This window comes from Anopheles cruzii, chromosome 3 (assembly GCF_943734635.1).
Source record: "Anopheles cruzii chromosome 3, idAnoCruzAS_RS32_06, whole genome shotgun sequence".
NCBI classification, from domain to species: domain Eukaryota; kingdom Metazoa; phylum Arthropoda; class Insecta; order Diptera; family Culicidae; genus Anopheles; species Anopheles cruzii.
In genome coordinates this window covers 39,386,841-39,412,635 of record NC_069145.1, presented here as the reverse complement: position 1 = coordinate 39,412,635, position 25,795 = coordinate 39,386,841, and the positions used below count along the sequence as shown (strand labels likewise).

Below are 25,795 nucleotides of genomic sequence, written 5' to 3'. Positions count from 1 at the left end.
ACCGCAGCGTCACGGCGTCGACCGGGTTTCGGGCCGAGTTCGGGCCAAGTGAAAGTGATTGATAAGATTTTCCGCACCGTTGACAGCGCAGTCCCTAGTCTCGGGCGCGGTGTGGCTCAATACAAAAAGCGTGAAAAAAAAACACGCATCGAATGCCAACTGTAACAGAGCCACGCAAATCTCAAGAGCCCACGGGTGGATTTCGTGCGGGCCGCTTTGACGGAGTAATTAAAGAAATTTACATATTAAAACATGCATGCGACACGTCAAGCCACCAGGACGACGGTTGGCTGGGCCCAGCCAACCCACCAGCTAGGCTACGGTGCCGCCATAGGCAGGACGGCAAACAGACGCATAAAAAATATACATATTTGGGAAAATCGCAGCCAAACCGCAGGCCGCGAAGGTAGAGAGGTGTCACTTTCACCGACGCGCCCGTCGTCAGTCATGCGATAATTGAATTAAGTGGAAAACCCTTTTTGCCGAACGCCGTTGGGCTGGGCCGTTTCTGATCTCCGATTAAGGCGGTCGGTTGTGGCGCTTTTTACTTCTCGCCTTTTTTCACGACTCACTTTTCGGGTGTCACTTGATGGGCTGTTGATTGTAACGCAATCACGTTCCTTGTACCGACAGCGCGCCTATTAGCAAAGGCCAGCAGAGCCGGATAGGGGAATTGCCGTGCGGTCCTCGAAGCCGCGCCAGTGTTTGCCTTTGATCTTGGCCGATAATTTCGGGAAATCAAAACCGGGAACCATTTAGATAACATTGGATAATTAAGTGAAGTAACACGCCAAAACGAAAGCATCATTTATCAAACAACGGGCCGGGCCCCGGGGGTCTGGGGAAACATAATAGCGGGAATTTATGCAAGTTGTCGGGCTAAATGATCAATCATTCTGAAGACGCTCCTGGGAACCTGGTAATTGATTTAAACGGTGTGAAAAGTGTTTAATTGCCTCTGGTGGGCACGACACGACTAGAGGTTAAAACAACCAGCCATTCATTTGCATCAGATTAAAGACTTTTACGGTGCCTCAGCCAAAGTGCCAAAGCATTTGAGAATGTCGGATTTTTTTTGTTGTTGCGTGCAACATAAAGAAAAAACTATACAGGAAAAAGAACTTTCCCATACCGGGAATCGAACCCGGGCCTTCCGGGTGAGAGCCGGATATCCTAACCACTAGACAATATGGGACCCACAAGAAACAGCGAAACCCTCTTGTAAGATCCAAAAGAGAACTCCAACAAATTTCTTTTTTACATTATTTTAAACTCGTAGTGGTTTTTATCTAAAAGTAAAGTGTTGCAAGATAACATAAAATAGTGTTTATTGAGTCAAAGATGTAATAAAAAAGGTTGCTAAAGATTTGAACAGTTTATCAATCTTCCACAGTATTCCAGTAAGTATGCCGAAGATATGGCCAAATACGGTCACCTTCATCCCCCAAGCGATCCTCCTTTGATAGCCGGTTTGGTCTTCTTTCCAACCCAGGCAGCACCATCTCGGGCTCGGGCAGAATCAAAATTATTGTTTAACGCCTGTTTACACCCCATAAACATACAGTTTATGAATCGCTGAATGGAACTTTGCTCGAGCACTTTGATGCGGTAAGCCGGAATACGGCAGGCTGTGACCGGTCGATGCCGCAAACGAACGGCGTTTGCCTAGGCTCAGAAGTTATGTTTGCCTGGTGAAAAATCATCGTGCCAGATTGTAGAACTTCCGGCGTAAACTATCGCGCTCCGGCCAGGGCCAGGAATCGGGGAGCAGATTATGATTACGAATTTATTATTTACACTTTCTTTTGCGCAATTCCGCCAACGTTTGAATCGAATCGACCCCCGGTGCGTAGCAGGCGAAGAATCGGCGAGTGAACCGCCGAACAATGACGGAATCGATGAATGCTCTGGCCGACCGGTGGAAATCCGTAATGAAAAGCCCTTCAGCACCGCACTTAAGACGTTAATAAATCTACAGGCCGCTGAGCGAGGCGTACCAGGACCGTGAGCAGCAGCGGAGCCCCTTTTGCTTCGGTTCTTCCCGTGGGGTTCTTTCTTTTTGTGTGAGTCGCTGTCTTGTGGAAGGTTTTACCATTCAAATTCTTTTATTTCGGTCCCTTCGCATGAAGCGCCGCGCGGACCTTTTTCTTTCGGCCATCGGAGATGGTTGTGGAGTGGTTTTCGGCGATGCCATTGAGCCGGAGCCCTGGAGAAGCTGTTGAGCATTGAATTTAAATAATAATAAATCGTCATTCAATACGAGAGAGAGCGGGCGCGAGAGAGAGAGAGAAAGTCGGCGCGACCCAGCGCCATTCTTCTGGAGGTAGCTTCAACCCCTCGGTGCCCGTGTTTGGTGCTTTCTTTCGCTGAAAAGGGTTGACTTTCTTCGGCGGCCACCGGCGCTCAACCCCCGGCGCGCCGGCTAAAGGATCGCGAATAAAGAAAGCCCTCTTTGGCGGGACTCCCGGTCCCGAATCCGAAAACTAGCGCCGCGCCGCGAGTGTGCGCGAGTTTCAATAATTTATAGATTTTGATTTATTCATTTGCATAAGAATCCGTACGGCACCGGTGAAAGTAACCCCAAAAACCCCGCGGTGCGCTGGTATTTTCACGCGGCCCATACGGTGCGCTGCGGTGGCGATGTCAAACGCTTTGCCGACATCTCGCACGCAGCCTCGAATTCCGATCCGCGAACCAAACCGCGCACGTGAACGCTGGCGGGCACCGAACTGCCAAGCTGTCGAAGTTCCACGGGCTCACCGCAACATACCGGAATCGCACACATATCGTGTGGCGCGCACGAATAGTGAGAAACTAATTTTCACAGCTGTCGTATGCATACGACAACGCGTGTCGTGGGGTGCGCGAAACCGGGCCATACCTGCCCATTTGCGGAAGCATTTTCACAATTAAACCTTTTGAAACTGTCACAACCTTCTGCCTAAATGACGGCGAAATGCGAAACGTGGGGTGCGTTGTTTAAAGGAAGTATCGAATCCACAGGAGCAAGAGAAGCATCGAATGCTGCGTGTTCCTTAGGAAGTAGAGCATGTTGGCGAGTTAAAGCGATATTCTTGACGATACTCTTGGTATGTTGGCGAAAGGCGATAAAATCAACGAACACGCTGCATGCAGTGAAAATAAATTTTGCAGATTTAGCAACCGAGACTAGCGACTCTTTCCAGAATCCAACAACTATGCTCCATGTGTAAGAAGTTTGCTTCTGCTGAAGAGAAGATTGCCGAAACTGAAACAAGTTTGGAGGTCCAAAAAGAAGTCGGAAAAGTGTGAAAATGATGATCGGCTTCATCTTGTCACCATACCCTGAAGAATGGCCCTAATCAGATGAGCATAATGGCTAATGTAAAATCTCACCCAAAATGCATCGTTTTTTCTAATACTACTGTGGTCAAGAAATATCTAAAAGTCGCTTATGACTAGAAAAATCTTTTAAATAATCCCTTTGTCTTCATTAGTTATTAGTGTATCTTTAGTTTAACGAATAGCCGGACACGGTGCTAAGGGATCATGATCGAAATGATCATGAATTGATCTCGAAAATGTGATGCAAAAACATCGCGAGGAAGTTGAACCAAGAATTGGCTCTCCCCAAATCAATTGTCTAAAGAATTCATAGTGCAGCACAAAACGATAACCGAGGATATCTGGTTCCCGTTATTTTTCTCGTTCCAGTAGGACATCTTTTCGTTCATCAAAAGAATTTTCGCCAAAAATCTGAATGTTGTATTTGAAAACTTTCAAAATCGATTAGTGGTTTAGATTGGATCCGTTTGATCCAAAAAGATTTTCGATTACATTGCCCCAGAAAATACGGCATAAAACTCGGCATAGAAAACTGTGTTTTACCGCCTGCCAAGCCATTATCCAGACCTGGTGTTCGCCCTAAGAAAGGGGAATCTCTGTTGCGACCTGAAAAATATCAAGCGGAAGAGCAAATGACTACTTTACTGTGCCGTGCTATACTTTCGCAATGGGATGTAATTTCCGACACGTGGTTTTAATCGAGTTTTGCCAAAACTGTCGTACCGCTGCCCGCAAACCCATTTTCTTGCGCGGCACCGCGCGCCACAGCTATCTCCGAGTCGCCAAATTGAAGGATGTCAATTACAGCGCCGAGCGAAACGCGGCGAGGGACTTTTTGGCACGAATGGCATGGACGGGAACTGTAACGCGAGGCTACGAGAAAAGGGTTTGCCGGGCTCGCATGCAAACTATCGGTTATCGGATCGCTTTCGGAAGTCCATAAATAAGAAAGGAGACGCACAAATCGCTCCTTAGCACGCTCCTTTCCCGTCATTAGGGAAGCGGCTCCCAACTCATCGTTCCACAGCCATTTGGGCCACGTTCAGCCGCAGCCGCCATGCGCCGCGATGGATCATCGAGTCACTTTATTGCTATTTATTTTTACGATATTGCCTGTGCACGCTGCGAGCCGTGAGCGGCTCGCAGCAAATGTTTCCGGTTTGGTGCGTGAAGCTCGTGCGTGCTGAATGCGGCCGCGCTCCCGTTTTGCGCAATCCTTTTCGCGGACGCGAAACACGGATGCTGCCGCTAACAGTAAAGGATACCGGAGGCTCGGGATGCCCCTAGCGGAATGGTTTCCTGTGCGGAAGCAGACGACGTGCCCGGGGTTCGAAAGGTACGCAATATCCTTCAGCGGATGCGTAATTGCTTGACGGGCCACGGGGAAGGCGCCTTTATCCTTCCAAGGACGATTGTGATTTTTGCGACCACCGTTCCGCGAAGGTACACCACTCTACAGGCAGTCTTTCGGAGACGCGGATATTCTTCAAATACTTTTTTCCCTTCAACTTGCACCGGGTTCGTTCGTTTGCGTCCATCGAAATTCCCCGAGGAGATTGTAGAGCGGATATGATGGGTGTATCATGTGAGGCTGATGTAATAAACGATGTTTCATGTTATTGTTGATTCATGTCCCTTGTGGCTGATGTTCTGAAAATGGAACGCAGAAGCCAACTTACGGTGAAGCAAATTTCTTCTCTGTGCAACAATGTTCACAACAGATTGAAGCGTTGTGTCCCTCCTTTTTCAGTTTAGTTTGTTGAAGATAATTTTAAAGCGACGCGTAGAGAGTGAGAATAAGTAAAGTGACAAAAATCATAAAATAATGGTCTGTATCGTTTGTTTAGAATAAATTTTGAAATAAAGTTTCTAATATTTAACCAACTACACTACTTTCTACTACTTCAAAGAAAGCTAAAACTGATTGGGAAACCAAGCCTAGAAAAAATTACTAGCGTGGGCCACGGTATTGGCAAACAAACTAGAGGTCTACAGATTAGAATTTAAAGAGATAAAACTTCAAAGAAAAAGTTTGAAACAAAATTCCCAGCAAAAATTAAAAGAGTAGTTAGAATTAGTCAGAGTCAAGTCAGCCAATTAGTTAGCCAGGAATATTTTATGTTAGATTATCGTAGAAAAGTCTTCAAAGCCACATTTTATCTGTTTTTTTTTTGCAATATCCCCAGACCGATCCGAAAAGTTATGATCGTCTAGAAACTTGTTGAAACATAAAATCCGTTGCGTTTAATTCACCGTCTGATGTCGAATTTCTGTATAACATTTTTATTTGATCACTTTCTTCGAGCATCGTGCACCAAGACCTAACCACCGGAACCGTGCCAACCGTGAAGAGTCTAGAGCCAGGATTGGCTTGTAAAATCATAAAACTTTTCCCGCTAATTACCACCGGGACGCACTAACGGCCCCACCATTCAGTGTCACGAAGCATGTCCCGAAAGCACCGTCAACCATTTGAGCAACGAAAGTCACGATGCGATTTTATAGCTGCTTCGAAATCGATCTGCGACGAGTCATCCTTCGACCCGATACCCGAAGTGAGCAATGAATGGAAGCTTCTTCCGTTCACTGGCGTGGCCCGGTGCCGGAAATCGGTGAAATTCCACCGGAATCTCGACCGGATGCCGGCGACGACCAACAAAGGAATCGCTCGGCGTCGCGTAAGGACGTCTCGAGCGAACGGCGTGCTACAATTAACGACCACAGCATTCGCCCTCGTTGACACGCCAATCCGCGGCCATCGTCGCAGTTGAGGTCACCGGACCCCAGACCAGAAGAAATAAAACCGACAGCTCCCGATTGTAAAACTCCCGATCCGCAACATAAAATAATCGAGCGTTGCTCACCAAGCACCGGGCGACAAAATCCGGCCGAACTTTGATTCCCATCCGATCCCTTCCGTCCTGTCCTCATCAGCCATGTCGACATCCGGCAGCGGAGATTCCTCCGGAATAAGTCCTCAAAAGCGTGGTCATATAAATTATGATTCGTTCATGGCACGGTGAACATAAAACGAGCTCGCGCGCCGCAACTACGCGTTTGAATCCTCATTTCTTCTGAGGCAATAATCGATTCCGTTTTTTTTTTGGATTTCGGAAGCCCAACCACATCGCAAAAAAGTGGAAGTCCCGAAATTCCGCTAAACTCTGGCTGCTCTGGGGTGAGCAGCTGACAGAGGATACCGGTCGCCGTCGCAGTGTTGGAATTTATGATTCGCGCCGCAGACAGACAAGGAATGCTCCTTTAAACCCCCGGCCAAATCTGTTCCACGAACGGTTTTGAGGCGTAATAAACGCGTCGATTGCGCACCGGACCAACTAGCGGACAGGCGGAGCGATCCTGACGCGATGAGTTCCCTTCGGGCTGTCCAGTGCTGCACGATAAATTGACTTTTCGCCAGATCGCAGCTTGCAACCCCTCTCGAGCCGAGGCCGAGGATGAATGACTCAATTTTGGGAATTGCAGCGTCAAGCAACTCCGTGCGAAGGGACCAACGACGAGTCCCATATGTGTGGGGTTGCCGCACTTCCCGGGGGCAAAGGTGTCACCGGGGCCGAGAAAATGGGACAAAATTTATTGACAACCGACAACCGAGGTACATCCATATCGGTCGCACGGTCGCCAGGCACGGCGATAGCCGGAGTTACGCACAACTGGTGCACCGATCAGGCCGAGCGGGTGAGCTGAGGGCGAGCCCGCAGGTCCAACGCACGCATAAACACACATTAGTGAAAGTGTAAGTCTTCGCCCGGCGGGCGAAAAGTGCAATAAATAAGCGAGCAAATTTGATTACACGGCCCTCGAATCTCCACGTAGGATAAGGATTTTTCCTGCTGATGTCAGACGTCGGCCCTTGGGTTTCACAAATCCCGACCGACCGGCACAATGGAGCACACACGGTGTCCTGGGCCATCCCAGGAAAGTGCGAACCCGTGAAACAAAAAAAAAACAAAACAACCAAGAAGGACATTATTATTTATTTTTATGGGCTGGCGAAAAGATTTATCGGTTCAATTTTGCTAATAGATTTTCTATTATTAGTTACTGTTGCCCGGGAGTTTTCAGCCCCGGGCCCCCGGAGTTGGGTGTGACGTTCTGTGTCCGACTCCTCCGGAGACGACCGCAGATGGATTCTTCACCGTCCCGGCACCGCCCGGTGGGGGCCGGAAAAGTTGCTGATTGCCGTTGTTTTATTGTCCTGGCCGGGGCCACGGCTGTCTTTATCTTAATGGATTCCAGGACGACTCGTCTGCCTGCCGTTTAGTGTTTGATTCGATGGAATGATTTGTTGCGCCCGAAGGCCACACTCCTCGCGCCGGGCCGCGTCGTGCTTGTCCGGAGGAGAGTGTTTCCGGTCGGCTGCTGGCTGGCCGGGAGCGATTGGTCCGGGGAGTTGGATTTCGTGTTGACAACATTATTGAATCGCGTCGAACACGGGGCCGCCGATTGAAACGTAGGACGGGGCTGTCCTCTGCACTGACGTCCTGCCGTGCGATGACCTACATTTCTGCGCACCTAATCGCCACGGTCGATCCGCAGCTCTAAACCCTGCAATTATGGAATGCAAAATTCAACAACTGGAACGCAACAGCAGGACGCACATTTGGCACCGTGGGGCACCCTTTTCTCCCGATGGCCAGTTTTCGTGTTTATGCCGCAGTTTTTTCAAGTTTAATCCTTTTCACGGAGTGGCTCGTGAAAGGGGCACCAAGCGTACTCCGTGGCGTCTCGGGACGGGTGCGATCAAAAGGAAAAGCCGAACCGAACCCCGGCCCGACCCGGGCCCAGCCGCCTGCCTAAACAACGCCGTGCGCCGCAAAGGAACAGTTAATCCTTTTTTCCGTTTCGCTGACTTTTGGGCGTTGTTTTTCCCGGCCGCGCTGCGTTGCCAAATAGAGGGCTAACAATGATGGAGAAATAAACAATGTAATACCCTGTTTATGTCGTCCCATTGCGTGTACCTTTCTTGCGGCACAGGGCAAGCGTCTTTGGAACACTAACCGGAGCAGTACGGGAAGGGTGAGCCGCCGCCGCCGCCGTCCAGCTGTTTGTTGAGCCTTGGTCCCTCGCGGACCAGACAAAGAAGCAGCGACAATTTTCTGCGCCGTCGTGCGCCACTCGTTGTGCAATTTGGAACGGCGTATAAATAATAATTACCGCGTTGTGCCACTGTTTTGCTGAGAATGCAAATGCAGCCATTTTATCGAGATTGTAAAACGAGGGAATGTAAAACACATTTTATGAATAGTGTTTTCGAAGGTATTAGATGTGTTCATTTTGTTTGAGTCCACCACAAAGACCCCTGCACTACTTTCCACGAAATTCCCAAGAGCGATGCTTTATTTAGGAGTATATGGATCCTTTAGAGTTTTCAACTTTGGAACGATTCTTAAATTATCAAACCGAATGTGATATGGAATATTTTAACAGAAAACGCACTAATTAACGCAAAACGCACTAATTTTAACAGAAAACGCACGCAAACGGACTAATTGAATCTGTAAATTATAAACAGGATCAAAACGTAACAAGCAAAAAACAAGCCTTCAGTAAAACGAACTTGAACAACACTGTCAAAGAAAGATGAGAGGCTAATGAAGCTAACGATTTCATAAAACTGGCATACTTTAGGTAAAATATATCAGAAATTACTGGACTTATAACTCGAAAAATTTATGTCTAAAAAACTACGTCTACATTTGCTCCATGTTTCGAAACGGTCCGAAAAGTTCTTTTTGGGAACAACTTCAACACATTCTTCATTTCGGATCCTATGTCAACTTATTGGCTGGCTAAAAAGAGTCCTCAGGAGCGGCCTCTTCACTTTAGAGACTAGCCAAAAATCACATTTTGCCAAGTGAGGCGAATACGGTGGCTGAGGAACGGAGGAACGGACGGATTTATTCAATTGTCTATAATATGGGCTTTCTCCACATGGGCGAAGATGCCATTTGAACGAACAATTTGCCCTCTAAACGATAGTTAACTGTTTATGTTTTCTTTAAATTGACAGGATGTCGCCCTGTACGGATGTCGGAAGGAAGGAAAATCGGGCCGTAAACGACTCCGAGTAACGCACGTTGTAATCATTCCGAGCGTACCCGAGCTTCAGACATTCATTTGCGTATCGAACATCGCTATCCATCGATTCACCCGAACATTTCCCACTTTCGCATTTGCGGAAGTAAACATCGGAGCCTGTCATTTCCGTCAGCCAGTAAAGATGCCCAGCTTACGGCCGAACCAGATGGCACCGGCATAACAATAATGAAATTGGAAATATCGCCCGAACCAGAGATATCATCAGCGGCACTATTACCTCCGCACGCATGTGTTCATCCTTTCGCGCTCTCGGCGCGGTGCTCCTGTTGCAAGGACCGTGGCGTGGCGTATCTAATAATAATGATAAGTTATTTGTTCTTCAGCGCAAACAGCACCGAGCACCGAGCACCGGGGAAGAAAATGGGCCGTTGGCGCAAGTAATTCGAAAGCAATGGTACGATGGTTCAAATTTCATCCATTCGCCGCTCTCGAAGCAGGACAACGTATCCTTCTCGGCGGATCGGGCCTGGCTGGTTCGATCCGCGTGAATATTGATAGGCAAATATTTGCTATTCATCGGATTTATTTGATTTGATTTTCGTGTAGTCTCGAGGGCTTCTCGAACCGGGCGCCCTTCGGCAATCGGCTGCTGCCCGGCTACTCGCGAAAGCCTTCAACGAGGCGGCAACGAATGCATTAAGTGGCAAATCAGTTCTCCATCCACCGGACGCCACGGCGATATGAAATTCAATTTCCGAATTCAAACCTAGACTCCTTGGGCTTTCGGTCGTCTTTGCGAGTTTTCCCTTCCATTGTTGGAGTCCCCGCCGGTAATGTCCACGGTCAAACTTTTGATTCTCAACTTCAACTCAGCCAAAATAATCATCAATCGTTGCAACTGTCACCGCCGAGCCAGCCACGGTGGGGCCGCCAGCTCGGGAAATCACAGTCAATTACCTTTCGGCGAGCTGGAAAGGGTCGCTTCAAATTTTGCAACTTCATTTTTTATCTTCGGCCCCGGCGGTGAAAGAAAGGGGGGAGAAGTTTTCCCACTTACCTCGGGAGTGAGCAGAAAAAACCATGTCGCGGGCTCGCAACGAAAACCCATCATCGTGTACGCGCCAAAGGGCCCCGATGGGTGTCTTGACAGGACGCCTCGGGAAAATCCGTGGTGGCCGACGGTGACATGGGGGGAACGGATAGCATCTCGCAAACCATTATCGCGTCACGGCACGCACGGTACAAGTGCTTATGACACAAATCGCGTGTGAAAAATGATGCAATTTAATGCAGACGCGCAAAGTCGCGCCAATCCGGGTATGCTGGGACATGTGTGAAGGATACACAAAAAACGCCCAGGAGAGTGACACTTTCGCTGACGATTTGCGTTTGCAAACAGTTTGGAGCCCGGGCCCGGTTTAGGCAGCACTATTTTTCTGGCGGCGCTTACTTCAGCACAATTTCACTCCACTCACTCACGGCCCCCCCGGAAACCGGACGAAAGGGAACAGTCATTTATATTCATCTAACATTCCGGGAACGGTGGCGCCCACCGGTGGGAGGCATGTGCAAAAGATGGCGTGCGAATCTGATACAAATCTCGAAAGGATGACAAATGATTCGAGCCAATTCGGGTGCCTTTCCAATACGGTGCACGGTGGGGTTAATGGACACGGTGCAGTTGGCGAGTGGAACTGAAAACTTTATGAACATAAAATAAAACATTAAAACTGTAAGAACGCTCTAGGATACATAACATAAAAATATTAAACGTGATTGCAAAAAGAGATAAAATCATAAGCTAGGAAAAAAACAAAAACCAAATCACCAATGAACGCCGAATGTAAGGAGTCCTACAATGTATCAATACAAGGTAAAAATCATATGGGATGGAAAAATGAAATGTGTGAAATCAAATACTGAACATATATAAAGTAAACTGCACAAATAAATCACCACGAAAGTGTTTACTAACTATGCTTTTTCCATTTTGCTCCGGTTTGTATTGCCCATTTCTATTCTTCAAGTTCCCCTTAAGGCTGTAACCCCAAGCACAAGAAGCATGAGTTTTCATCATAAATACCAACATTAACACGACTGCATTGGGACTGCGGCGAGTTGCACCTTTTGATCCGCGTACATTTCATGTAACAAAACAATCGGAACGCTTTTCCGATTCGTACCCTCCGAGCCGGACCAGTTTCCGTGTGGCTGGAAAAATTCCAAAACCGGATTACGTGGAAACCGGGCGCCAGAACACTGGATGGCGGATTGGAAACTGGTGGCAATAAATTTCTCCCTGTAACCACCAGCTTCGATCCACGGCAGTGCGCGTCCTGTGCCATTTACCGAGCCTCGAAAGACGTCCTTGGTATTCCCGGGAAAATTCAACTCTTCGCAAGCCGGCGGCTTCTTGGAGGTTGATTACTTTTTTTCCTGGCTTCAGGTTCCTGTCCATCGCGGATCATCGCGTCGCGAGGAAGCGTATCCTGTCTCGTCTCCGGGCGCGGCAACTCTCGCGCTTCTCGCGGACGCTCTTTGAACAGGGTGGAGTTGCTTTTTTTTTTGTTCCGGTCGGTGTAGTTCCATTCAAAACGCTAGAGGGGACCAGCTTCACCCCTATTGCCGAGGGTAGGCCGAGCGATTAGAACGCAACGCAAGGATCCGGTTCTGGTCCTCGTTCAGGAGCGCGCACGGTGCTCGATTGTAGGTTACTACCGAAGAAGGAATTCCGCGGAGAGGCCGAACTGCCGAAGAAGAACGCCCAAAAGTCTTGGGCGTTGGGCAACATAGCGACGGTGCCGTGCGATGTTGAATGGAAAGAGGCTTTCGAACAAAAGAGAGCTACCCAATCCTTTTTTTTTTGCTTTCGCGAACCCCTTAGGGGGTTTGAATGCGTGCTGCGCTGTGCGCGATTTCATGGCATCTTTTTATGGCATCGGACGCAAAAAATGGGAGCGCCTCCGATATGCTGCTTCCGATGGGTTCCGATGTGCGGCTCACCTGCGCGGTTCCTTGACCCGCGGGGTTCGCGGGGTTCGCGGGCACACACATTTGCATACGGGCACCGGGAGGTTAGACAACTTTCGCCCGACGCCGTAGTTCGGGGTGGTACTGAAAGTGAATTTTTAATTATAGTTCCCTTGGACAAAGGCGCTCGACGACAGGCGCGACCAACTCGGGGAAGGCTCCGGCATTAGCAATCTGCCGGAAGCCGGACACACCAAACCGGAGCGACGATGTGCGACGATGACATGCAGCGACTGAGACTTCAAATTAGAGAAAGCATTGGGCAATGAAATCGATTCCCACCGTAATCCGCTTTAGCGTTCCATTCCGCGAACTGTTTTCTTTGTTTATTTATCAGTTTTCGATTTGTTTCAAATTGCATCACCCCTGGTTTGCTGCACCCGACCGGGAACCATTTCGGCAACAGCGAACCTAAACACTGTTCCGGTGGCTGCACGCGAAATCCGAGGGATTAGCTTTCAGAAATTGAAACGGAATCCCTATGAGTGTTCCTGCCGGGCGCAGTTAGCTGATGGAAAAATCGAGCGACCTCGGGGTCTGGAATGGCAAATTAACCAAATAACGATTCGAATGATTTTAAACTTCGTCTCTCGGTTTTTGATCGATTTTTAATCTTGCAAATCTGCAACAAGTGTGGCTATCAGGTTGCGGGCACGAATGGTATTCACGAACCGTGATTCTGATGAACGATCGGTAATCTGATGAGTGTATCTAACGCTTCGATCGATTCAGTCAAGAGTCTCGTTTCGCTTAATCTTTTGCAAGTTACAGGAAAAAAGTAAAGCAGTGAAAATCTATTAAATACAACATACTAAATAAAATAAAATAAAGAATACTGAAGGATTTTCTACTAAACTATTTTTAAACAATATTGTTTTAACAATATTTTGAGTCGTATAGAGTAAAGTGAAGATGGATGAACTGTGTGTTGAAAATAAATGATTTTACCAGTTGTGATTACCGAAATTGAAAATATCAAAAACGTTGATTCGGGCCCAAGTAGAGCGCGGTAGTCCGTGGAGTGCTTTTTAAGCATCAAAAGCGACGCAGAATAAGTTACACTGGATATTTATTGAAAGATAAATATAGTTTGGAAGAAGTGGTTGTTTTGGCAAGGTAACTAGCTTGAAAAGAAAGCAATTATGAGGACTAACTTGTTAGCACGTCTAGGTCGTAAACTTGTTAGAATAAAATATGATGTTTCCACGCATAAGTATTGAGATTTTTATCAGAATTTCCATAGATTCTTCCTGAAACCATCAATGTCCGACAGATAATTGTACAAGATGTTATGTTGTATCAACTAAATGATGAAAATAATAAGAACTGCTCAATTCCATTTCCGCGATTAGTGAGGTCCTTGGTAGTGATATTTCTCAGACTCGTCTACGACGCGTTGAGCATTATCTGCCACCCTATTGGTACTAACACCAGCCAGCCAATATTCCAGATTGGGTTAAGAACTAATTGGAATATTCCGTCAGTACTTTCTCTTTAAACTTCTTAAAGTCCATCTCTAACTTGTGCGAAACATATTTTCCAATGCAAACAATATACACAAATAATATTATTGACACAAATTAAATATTATTATTATTACACAAACACAGGGGACAAAGTAAATTAATTACTTCATTCCTAGACAGAATGGTTGTCGTGATTTATCCTAACAACACTCTAGCACGTTAAGAAACCGTTGATTCAATTGCCATGCGGTAAATAACTCATTGAACGATGTGTTGGCAAAAAATCCGGATGGGTAAGAACATGTTTTAAAATATGTTCAAAATACCCTGGCCCACCCAAACGCATACTGGCCCACTTCCGGCTCCTTCTAGGCAGGCAGCGTGAAAGGTAACAGCAGGAGCCGTCATCGGGCGGAAACACGCACTCAGTAAATAATAAATTTACTTATTTACGGGCAGTCTCAGAAGCGACAGAGAGAGAGAGAGAGTTAGAAAACGAGAAATCCCACCGTTCCAAGGCTGCGTGATTTTTTGCCAGCCCTTCCCCACTTTCGGGACGACCCTCCGCCGCCACCGCGTATCTTATTATTTCGAGTTTCTACCTCATTTCACTTCGCGAATCTTTCACTTTCGCTAGTGACGTGCGGCGATGCAAAGGATAAACGAAACGGCGGAGCGTAGAAGAAAAAAAAACCTCATGTACGGATCCAGGATTACATCTCCCACTGTGTGACATATTACGGCGTACTTACGCCAACGATAGCGACGATCCCCAACCGCCGCCGCGCGCGTCGACCGATATGTTCCCGCGCTTGTTCGGCTGCCACGCGGAAGGACGTGTGCCCATATGCTGAGGCCACGTTTTCCCCTACAACGCGGGGCCGGGTTCCGACACTGGAGAAGGATTAGGTTACGCAGGCTTCACCGCGCGCTCACACAGGACACTCTCATCATCGACAGTCGCATCATCATCACCATCACCATGATCAGCATCGCCAGCTCTCCCAGTGGGAATAACGAACCCGGGATTTGAAGTCGCGGCGCAACCGTTGATTGAAATTTTAAACTTTCCACTTTTTCGCCGTACGCCGAAAGCAGCGGGAGCCATTGTTGGGCCCAGAAATGAAAAATAACTCTCACTTCCGGGGATCACTCAGCCTGCGCCCGGTTGTGGCAGGTGCAAAGCCGACTGCGGGGCGGAAAGAAAAAAAGCAGACACCTCTTTAGGGTGTAAATTGACACATTCGCTGCATTCGCCTGCTGAGGTGGTGACAGGTTGCCAAATCTCGCGTAATGATTCCATCAACGCAGTGTCGAGAGACTCGAAAGGGTGCGCCTGGGCTGGACCATTTGAACTTTCACCCCGAGTTGGTGTCATGTTTTGGGCATCCCATTCCTCAGAAATCTCAGCCGAAGACTACCTCGGCTACACGATACAAGATTAGAGTCCAAGATTTACTGGTCTCCTCGCGCAAAGCCATCCATTGTTGCCACCATCGAACCACTGTCAGCGTCGCGTGATTTATGGTTCCCCCGGTCTCGCTGGTCGTTGGTACTTGGGACTGTTGGAGCATAAAATTTAAATAACTCCATCAGCCACTATCACCTTGTGAGCCGGGATTTTATCACTAACTGCCGCCGGAGGAGTTACACACCCTTGCAGTCCCACGTTCCGGCGTGTAAGTGGCAGGTCGCTCCCGTCCTCCGCCGAAGAGCCCACCGAAGACAAGTCGTAAAGTGTGCGCCACATTTCGCGACGATTAACGACGCTTAATAGCGCATAATATTGCCTAATTCCGGAAGTTCCGGTTCCCCGTTTGCTCCGGCGTTTGCTGATGCGAAGTCGAAGATTAATTTCTTGTGCGCTCTTGTTTTTGAGCTTCGACGAACGGCCACCGACCGCTCCGGCCGACGGAGGGAGAGCGAGCTAGCGAGCGAGAGGGGTAAGTGAAATCTGCGGCAAAGTTCCGGCAATAACATTAAAAATAAAAGTAAATTTATTGGTAATAAAAACACATTTTCCCATCCTTTCCGGCGGCGAAAGTAAATCTGTTTTTGATTTACAATACGTCGACACTCGGCGCAGGCCTCGGCCGGTCCACAGGGCAGGGCAGGACAGGACATGGGCGGTGATCCCGATTGGAACGAGCCTGTAGCTCGTCCTGCCCGCGGGGGTAGGAGGTGCTTTAGAAAAACAAGCTACAGCAGTTAGGCAGGTCCCGAAGCGACTAGTTTTGGGGAGGGCCAGAGAGTTTTTCCGATAAGGACGAGGCTGTCGGGGACCGTCTTGTGAATGCTGGGAGACAAAAACTGGGAGAATTAGTAGCAGCGGCACAGGAGGGGAGCCAATTGTCGCCATTTGATTGATAATTATGACAGCAATAAAAATAAAAGACAGTTCGGAGCTACAGTTTCCGGAACTCTAGAACTCCGGTATCTGTGATGTCCGAGACACTTGTCGAAGTTATCATCTTCGAGAGCAGTTCTTTATTTATACCATTTGGTACATTTGGTTTGCTTTATCGGTCACTGTTAACGGACCAAATGCTTGGGTGATGCTGGGAATTCTTCGAGTTTGGATGACATACATCGGAGAACCGATTCTTGAATATAAAGCATGAGTCTCTCAGATTGTAGCCTTTAATTTGGCACACTTGATAACTCACAACAACCCAGTGGATTTCGTTTTGCGAAGCCTCAACGTCGAACGTGTCAATAATGTATGTCCAGTATCTGACCCAAAAGAGTAATGTGAGCTGATAATCACAGGACTCCCTAACTGGGTTAGCTTTCATTCTCTCTGGAACCCTCGTAACATCAAGCCATAATAGTCCTAACACATCAACGGCGTGTCACCACCAGCAGTACCACGCTAATCCTCACGCTGACCGGGTGCGCTTCCCGACGGATGTTTTCACAGCTCACTATCCCAGAACCGACTGGAAAAACAATAACCGGCTCCAGTTTGGTCACGGAGAAAAGGCGAAAACACCAGCACGCTTATCCTGCTTTCCTGACGGTTGCATCGGATATTATCGAGCCGCTGCGAGGCGGTGTCTTCGTCGTCCGGGCGGCAGGACCCCTCTCGGAAGTGTGTCGGATATTTATACTGTTTTTTTTCCAGCTACTCTCTCGCCGCTGACCAGTTCACGTCACGCCACACGCTCTTGTGGGACTTTTTTGCGCATCCGGCCGTGTCCTCGGCTAGGACACGTGATCCGCAGCGCCCCAGTAATGAAGTGCTATTGTCCAGCGCATCCGACGTCTGTGGTTTCCTGGGCGCCTGGCGGTCCAGTGTTTAGGATTAATCAGTGGTACTATTGTTTTAATTTCCGCCATTGTGGCTCCCAACTCCGAGGGCGGGGGGCCCGCATGGCCTGTTTCTGAAATGACGTTCCTTCTACTTTTTTTCACGCAAGACTGCACTTTTTATGCACTCAACGGATTGGCTCGGTAACGGGCCCGGGCCGTTCCGTTGCTTGTCTTTTATCGTGTTTTAATGAACAAAGAATAAAATGCCCGTCCGTCTTCGACCGGAACCGGTTGAGCGCCGTGCAGTGCAGAGGGTGGTCCGTCTCGAGGACGATTCCATGCTCTACATGCTGCCAACATCCTGCACGAGCTAGCCAGCAAACCCCCCCCCCCCGGAAAGGGGAATCCAATAAATCTTCCTCCGCAAATTATTAGCTTTTCCATCATTATCAAAACCTCACTCACGCGCGCGAGCAAGCAAATCCGGGATACGTCTGATACGAAATTGGCCTCCGCGTGCAAAGCGACGTGGAGATGCTTGGTCGTGTGGTAGAACGCCGGATTTCCCTCTAAATACCTTTATTATGGTTCCCCCTGAGTGCGGATTTCGGGACATGAAAGTATCTACCCCGGAATTAGCTTACGAGCAGCAGACACTTGGCCGCTGATAAGGACGATTGGAGGCTGGGACATCAGGAAGCGTATGGCAGGCCCGGCTTCACCGAGGACGCCGAGGAGCAGACAACGTAGTCGTCGTCGTCGTCCGTAGTCGCAGAGGAAGACGTGGCAGACTTTTACGTGGCTGTCGAGTGATCTCATCGGAATGATAATGTATTATTATAATTTTTATGGCTGTGGCTGGTTTACGGAGAAGGTACGCTTCTCCGTGGCAAATATTTGACAACGAACCCTCGGCCGGAAACGGGACTCACCGGCGAATGTGTGGGGCGGCGGCGCGTCCTTGAGAGTAATACGCTAATATTTGTGTTAACAATCACCCGCGCTAACGTCTTCGTTAACAACGCGACTGGAAGACTGTGGTTGCGTCCTGGGCGTGCTGTAGCCACCACTTGGCGGTAAGCACCGGTAAGATGATGAAAAGAATGTTCCACGGTAATCGAGTTTACTAGGGTGGTGTACCTCCGACCGGTCGACGGCGACGGCGTAATGAGCCACGGGAGTAACGTTTGGCCAAACGGGGAGGACTTGTATGTAAGACGATCTTTTAATTTGACCTCGTCATTTGGCACGCCCGACGTCGCCTGTGGGCTCTTTTGGGGGATGCCGGCCCCGATCGCAGATGGTAATGACGACAGTTGCCTTTTCGCACTTTCCCAAGCCGCGAAGAAAAAACAGAAAAAAATGTCAATGTCTTAATGAGGCTACAGTGGCCGGTGGGCACATTCAACTTCACTCGCCTCACCATCGCCGAAGTTGCGCCAGCCACCAGATCGACCCTCGTTTGCCTTCGGGGCTTCGTCGACGACGAAGAGGGAGCCATCGGAAAGTGAGCATCGTTCGATTTGTGACGTGGCTAATCACATTACGGGAACGCACGACGTCCCGAAAGCCGACGGCGGAGTTTCCCGGTCGCCGGTCTAATCGCTCGAGCAGCGTATTTCATAATTAATTTTCCTCGGATTAGTTTCCACCCAACTGAACCTGTGCGACGCCAGTGCGTGCGACAACCCGGCCTGGCCCGGCTCGGCCCCACCCGAGTGGCGTAACGAGTGCTCTGACAGGTTATGGATATGAAAACTATGACACACGGCTACGCTAACGGCTCCGTTTCCGGTGGCGCAGTAATGAGACAACGTCTTCGACCACAGACACCCACGGCTGGCAGGAAGTGGAAGTCTTTTCGGGCCGGAACAGCCCGTCGACTGCGCTGACGTCGACGTGGGCAGGGTCGGGGGGGCTTGACGTCGCCGCCAGGAGTCACTGTCAGAGTCAATCAGTGCGTAATCATCTCCAGAAAGCAGACCGTCCGGACCGGAACAACCGCGCGCGCTATCCTACGGGATTACGGACTTGACTGGAGGGTGCGCCCAAACTTGCATGATCGATTTTAATTAGAGCAATTCTCGGCCAGCTCGGGCAACCACCGGCACAAAATCGCCAAACCGGATTGCCGATAATGGCAGTGATACTGCCGGTGCGATGGTTTGCCGTAATGGCTGAAGCCGTTTCATTACAGTTTACGGCAATGCCAGCCGCCAGCAAGCAAGGAGGGAGCATCTTAAGAATCAGATAATTGTGCCAACCAACAAAATCACAGCGCACGGGATTGCATCGTCCGTTGGGTCACGTTTTGCACCTTACAGCGAACATTCCCATTTGGGTATTTCCGAACACTTACAACAACAGAGCGATGTACTAAAATCATATCAGTTGGCAAACGAGTGACGTGTTAAATGCCCGTACGCCAAGCAGTGCCTAAATAGCAATTTACTTACCAACATTATCACCATTCACCATTCAAACTAATCAAATTCTGACACATTTCTAGATTGATCGAAGTCCTATGTTCTAAGTTTTACGCTTGGATGTTGATAGTCGGTAATACAAAAACAATTCCGAAAAATTATTCCCATAAAGTACGCCTAAGTGTATGCAATAGTGAAGTAAGCATGTGTTCCTGGTACTTTTTCCAACTACGAAACGAGCCAATAGCCAATTTTGAGTCGTTTCAAAAGCGTATATTTAATGGAGCAAAATTGTCGTCAGTCCTTGGCGAATGTTTCCATTTCTCTCTCGTGCGTCGCAAATTCCTTATTCAATCCTTTCAAGTGAGTCCCTCTTTACCTTCTACAAACCAGCGCAGAACGGTCACCCAAAAACTATAAAGATGAAATCAGCGGAAAAAGTTAAAGCAAAAATTTATCACCCTTTCGGCCGCGGTGTTTCGTGCAAAAAGCACCCAAACGGCTGCGGTCAGAGCCCCGCAGAGGTGGAAAATCGGTGGAAACAGCACTTAAAACCCGAATGCTGCCAACTCATCAACGGCAGATTTTCCGCTCCCGTGAGTTCCTCCCGGGCGAGGGCGAATCAGATTAATTTGAAAAAGTAATCATAAAATAAAAGAAGAAGAAGGCAACGGCAAGTTGATGCGAAGGAGTTAATTCGCTGCGTCTTTCGCGTCCGCGGCGATGAGTTTTATTATTTAACGTCCGTTTTTTCTCCGTCTTATCATTCCTTTGATACTTTGTCACTTTTGTTCGGTCCATTGTTGGGTGCATTTGTCATTCAGTCGGCAGCCCGGTGTGCCCGAAAGTCCGTGGCCCACCCCGGTCGCGACGCATACCAATCTAGAACATCCTCTTGTCGGGCCACTTGCCGGATGGACGGCGAGCAGGATTTGTTTTTTAATTTTAATTCCGTTTGTAATCCTTTCGAATCGTTCCCACCAGAAAAAAAAAACACACAAAACGGTGACGAATAAAAAATGGCACTATCATTGTTGATAATTATTTTCTTTCTCGCACCATCTCGCCCGAAAAGGATGTGCGGTGCCCACCAGGCCCGTGGCCCCGTTTGTCATCTTCGGTTCCAGTGACAGCACGCTCGAGTTCCCGCCTGAGTGTTTGAGAAAATAAAAAGAAAGCAAGAAAGAAGGAGAGATGGAAAAGGACCAAAATTACAGTTGTAATGAAAAACGGGGAAAACGGCACTTAAGTGCACTTGCTGTCACTGCTGCAGTCAGTCCCGGGCCGTGCTTCCCGTGCTGGTTCATGAGCGCGCTGAGTGAAGGCGAAAAAAACTCTATTTTAGTACACTTGGAATCACTTTTTTCCGTTTTCATTCTTTTTGTCCTTTATTGCTCAAACGAAACCATCCACTCGAGGCGATAGTAAAAATGGCGTCCTTTTTGAGTGAACGAGAGCTATAAGTTGCGTTGATTAGATTTTTATTAAACGGTGCCCATTCGTCGCTATCCCTTTCAGCCACGGTCACAGAAGTTCGTGGAACGATTCACCTTTCCACTTTCCCGGCACGCGGAACCTGGCGACAGCTCTTGTGGAAAGAGATAAATCAGGAAAATTTAACGCACCGCTGCTCGCGAACCGGCGATGCCGAAACACTTTCGCTCATTAATCATGGCGCGCGAAGCGGACGAAAAGGATCAGCCAGCCAGGCAGCCGCAGGCGATGCACGCACCGGCACCGCTTGGCGTCGGTATCCCGACGTCAGGTTGGGAAAATCCGACAGTTCCGAGCCGGCCGAGACAGCCGATCGAATGACGACTGCAATTTTTCACATCATTTATATTCATTCGCTTGTAATTAAGTGCACGATTCGCGCTGCTCGATCCATTCTCATGTCCGATACTCGCGGTGCTTAATGGCGTTCTATCGATCTTCATTTCGGTGGTCGAAATGTGACAGCGTAATGAGATAAAAATAGTGGCGGGTAATTTATTCTACCCGTTCCGCATATTCGTGTGGATAATTACTTACGTTAGGAGTCGAAGCTTTAAACGACACATTCCTTAAATTGGATCTCAAATAAAACCACACAGATTAAGGGATGAAAGTGTTTTAAATAAGCCACAACCCGTTCTTTCCAAGAGGTAACTTGCTGAATATTATTTTTCAAATTCTCGAAAGTCACAGGCTCTTCAGGTTCAACGGTGTCAAGTCGTATGATCTTGGTGGCCAATTTACATCACCAACACGCGAAATTATACGCTTATCAAAGTTCTTGCTCAATAGATCGAAAATCGCTCGTGATGTGTGGCTCGTTGCACTTGAATGAGCTTATCGAACGATAGAGGGTTTTCAGCGCCCCAGATGCGGATTATTTACGTAGCCATTAAGTGAAAAATGTACCATTTTTATTTGCTCGAAACGTATTTACGAATCCTTACTTTTGTAATAAGTTTTAATATTTTTCAAACATGTTTCTGTTATTCAACGATTCATTTTCTTAAATGTCATACATTGAACTAAAAGTTTGACACTTTGGATGACGGATATATTTTTTTACATTTTAACTTAGCAAAATTTTGCCTTTTTTAGTAACAAAAATTTTCTCGTTAATCTATTCTGACAGCATTGGTTTCAGTTAAGCTCCTGCAAATATGCAATTCAAAGGTGTGTTCCCTTGTTACGTTTGTTTGTTTTTCTGGCCCCTCTTGGTATTTTTCCACGTAATATACAAATTTCCCTTCATCAACATTGAAGGTATATTTAGATATACGAATTCAGCTCAATAACTGAAAACTGAACACAATAACGAAGTGAACTCAAAAAGGTGCATTCGACTGTAACTCAAGCAATGCATTTTTTCCAACGTCCTCTATGAACCTCGTACCTTCTTCTTCTTCTTCTTCTTTTGGCGCTACAACCGCTGAGCAGTCTTGGCCTGGCACCAGAGACAATGTTAATCTCTGGTGCTCTTCTGTAACTTTTAATTTTTTACGGACGGGATTGTTAGCCCCGCGCCAACCCCCCTGTCACGCCGGTATCGGGAATCGAAACCATGGCCGGTTGAGTTACAACCGATCCCGGGATTCGAACCACGGCCAGCTGCGCTGACAGCGAAGAGCGTTACCGACTGCTCTATCAGCGGGGAACCTCGTACCTGCCAAATGGAAATGGCTTAGAAATTTAAAACCCCATTGAACCTGAACTCTTTGAGATTTGTTCTTCGGTCCCGGAATCAAAACATCGATACCCCCCGTTCATTTGCACTGAGCGTGAAATAGAAGTACAGGATCGCCATGAATACCGTGAACGCTGGCTCGCTTTTCGCGGCATAATCTTCAAAGGACACACATTATTACCCTCGGCGTGAGCTCGTTGCTCTGGCCTACCCAGGTCCAGTCAGTCCAATTTCCTGGAAACCCAGCGGTGGCATAAACATCCCGCCGCATCCCCTTCCCATGGAACGGGGAATCTGGACCTAGGTGGACCCCCCCCCCACACACACGCCGGCGTGTGCACATTTCCGCATCGTTGACCGCATTTATACATATCACTTTTTCGGCTCATTTTTCTACCGACCGGGACCGCTTTTTAAAATGGCGAAAAATCAAACTCATGGCAACGCGGGGCCCCCTGGGGGAAGGGGCTGTTTTCAATAGACTTTTGGTCGCCGTGCAGAATGTGAGCAGCCGTCGAATTTGTTTGACCGGCGAACTGTAAATAAAGCCACCAGCGAACGCGAGCTTTGATTTTCGTTGACTGAATGTAGGCTTCGGCCAGGCGAGCCTGTTCGCCTCGCGCGCGCTATCGACGGTATTTTGGCCAATCGTCCTTATCGTTTGATCTTGCCGTACGAGGGGCCACCAAGTGGCCATCGAACACGCAGCTGGCTAGCAGCGGAAGATTATTAGAACAGGATTCTTTTTCTAGCCCATTCGTTAGCCGATGGGAGTTCCTTTGATCTTTCAATCACCTCACATGCAAAACGGGTGGTCTAGGTTAATTAGAGGTGGGAGGATGCTTGATGCCCCGTTGACTTCTGACGGCCATTTAGGTCCGGGTTGGTACCAACGCACCTGCTGCCAGCAGAGCGAGATTTTTTACTCCACCTTTTACGCCACATCGTCCCGAGCTTAGCGTCAAGCGGTGCGTTTGAGTTGTTACGTCAATAGTCGTAAAATTCAATCACCCACTTCAGCGGTCGCTCAAGAACCAGCCAGCTACGTCACAGGATTCGGCACTCCATTCCGCGGGGGGCCCTCGCTATGCAAAAACTACACGAATCTGACATTACACGGTGGCCGTTAAAGATGATTTAAATCGATACGGAGCCAGCCAGCTCGGAACCGAGGGGATCCACCACGATAACCGCAGCAACTGTCAGCATTACCCACCCGAAATGGTAGCAGCATCTTCGACGTCGGCATCTCAACAACAGCCCCTTACTACCAAAGCCCTGGCCATTAGTTTGAATGTCTCTTTCATGCCGTCGCCGCCGCCAACAACAGATTTGTGAGCCCGAGCGGCGGCGGCAGCATATGTGAATTTATCCATTTTTATCTGCGCTGCGGTCGTCGATGGCTGTTCACCACGGAAGGCGCTCGGCTCCGTCGTGCCTGGCGCCGCGGACGAGGTTTCATCGATCGATCACCAGAGGGCGACACTGGCGGCGGGCGAGAGGGAAAATGTTGTCCAAAATGGGCATTGATGGAATGCCCCGGCTTCTAGGGGCTCAGATCATTAACTGTCGCACTCGGTTGATCAGCGAACCGCACCAATGGACCGTTAAGAATCGCACTTCTGGTCCACATATCCGGCCTCGTGGTGCTCTTTAATTGCACGCACGGTGGCACAATGAGTGCGCCCTTCACCGACGAAATGTTTCGACAAATTATCCATCAATCGTCGGCGCCGGAAAAGGACACTCTCCGCCGATGGAATCGTTTCTAGTATCTGGTTCGGCTGCGTGTGGAATTGAACTGTCAAAACATGTAGCATTTTTCACGCTCCGCCGAAAAACTGCCGGCGTAGCGGTAGCGTGCCGGGAAGCGATTCCATTCCGGGCGCCATCGAGAGGCCATCCCTAGATAGGGACCAAACAAACGCACGACGGTCACGAGCGAATGCGAGATGCGAATCAAAACAGTTATGACTTATGAAAAACTGTGTGCTCGAAACTGTGTTACGCATCACATACGCCACCACACGCACGCATCGGGTCGGTCGGTTGGGTGGTAAATCAATTTAAACGAGGGGTTTACTGACATTTATCAAAGAAAATTGGTTTTTGGTCCTTCACCGGGTGTGGAACTTCCGCAGAGTGACCTTCGGTGGCTCTGGAACTAGAGATATGAGACACTTGATATAATGTTGTGTAAAACTTGATAGACCACAGGTTGGGCCTTTTTCAGGGCGGTCTCCGATCGTCCCCGAGGTAATTAGGTTGAGGATTAATGAATGTCATTACAATAACGGGTTGATGTCGCATTTAAAAAATAGTTACCCTTTGAACCGTCGCTAGGTCGGTGCCATCAGCTCCTGGAAAAGGTCCTCAAGGACCGGACCGTTGATAGGGTGCAGTGAGTTCGAAAAAAAAAATTAGATTCACCACCATCCGATAGAGGGGTGGACTACAAACTACACTATCGCACCACATTATCAGTGTCAACATGGGAGTGACGTTTCTCCAAATCGGTCTACCGTCCAAGCGATGGAGATGCGGTTCAAAAATCGACCTTTGAAACGGACTGTTTGCTCACCGGCAGCCAATCGGCCTGTCCGTGACATCGGGGACCGTCTCAAGTAGCGTGTGTAGATGGGGTCCCTTTTTAACGCCGGAAGCTGCCGTGAATTTATCTAATTTCAACGCAACCTGCAACTGTAAAGTCCTGTAAAATATGAGCAAATTACGGGCGCACGTCGGTAAGTATGGCCACCGCCAGTGGTCGTCGGCAGTATTTATTTTGCTACCCAGATAGGGGGTAAGGGATAAAATATCTGTATCTCGCACCGGCACCGGATCCGAACCCGAAACCAAACAAACTGAAATTCAATGGCTTTCGAAAACCCGTAAAAAGGAGGAACACTCGACCAAAAAAAAACCAATTGGACTACCGGACCAGCCGCACGGGAAACGGGAAAAAGGACACCGTTGGCTGGCGGGTGGTTGGGGTGTAACATACGGCGGACCATGATAGCCGACCGCTGCGCTGACGACGATGATGATGATGATGATGG

The 25,795-nt window shown here is 48.4% G+C and overlaps 1 non-coding gene across 1 annotated transcript; it reads right to left on the bottom strand.

Moving 5' to 3' along the window:
- Positions 1-1,123: 1,123 nt before the first annotated feature.
- On the bottom strand, positions 1,124-1,195 carry Trnae-cuc (transfer RNA glutamic acid (anticodon CUC)). Its single transcript has one exon. It is a non-coding gene; the product is annotated as a tRNA-Glu (tRNA).
- Positions 1,196-25,795: the final 24,600 nt, after the last annotated feature.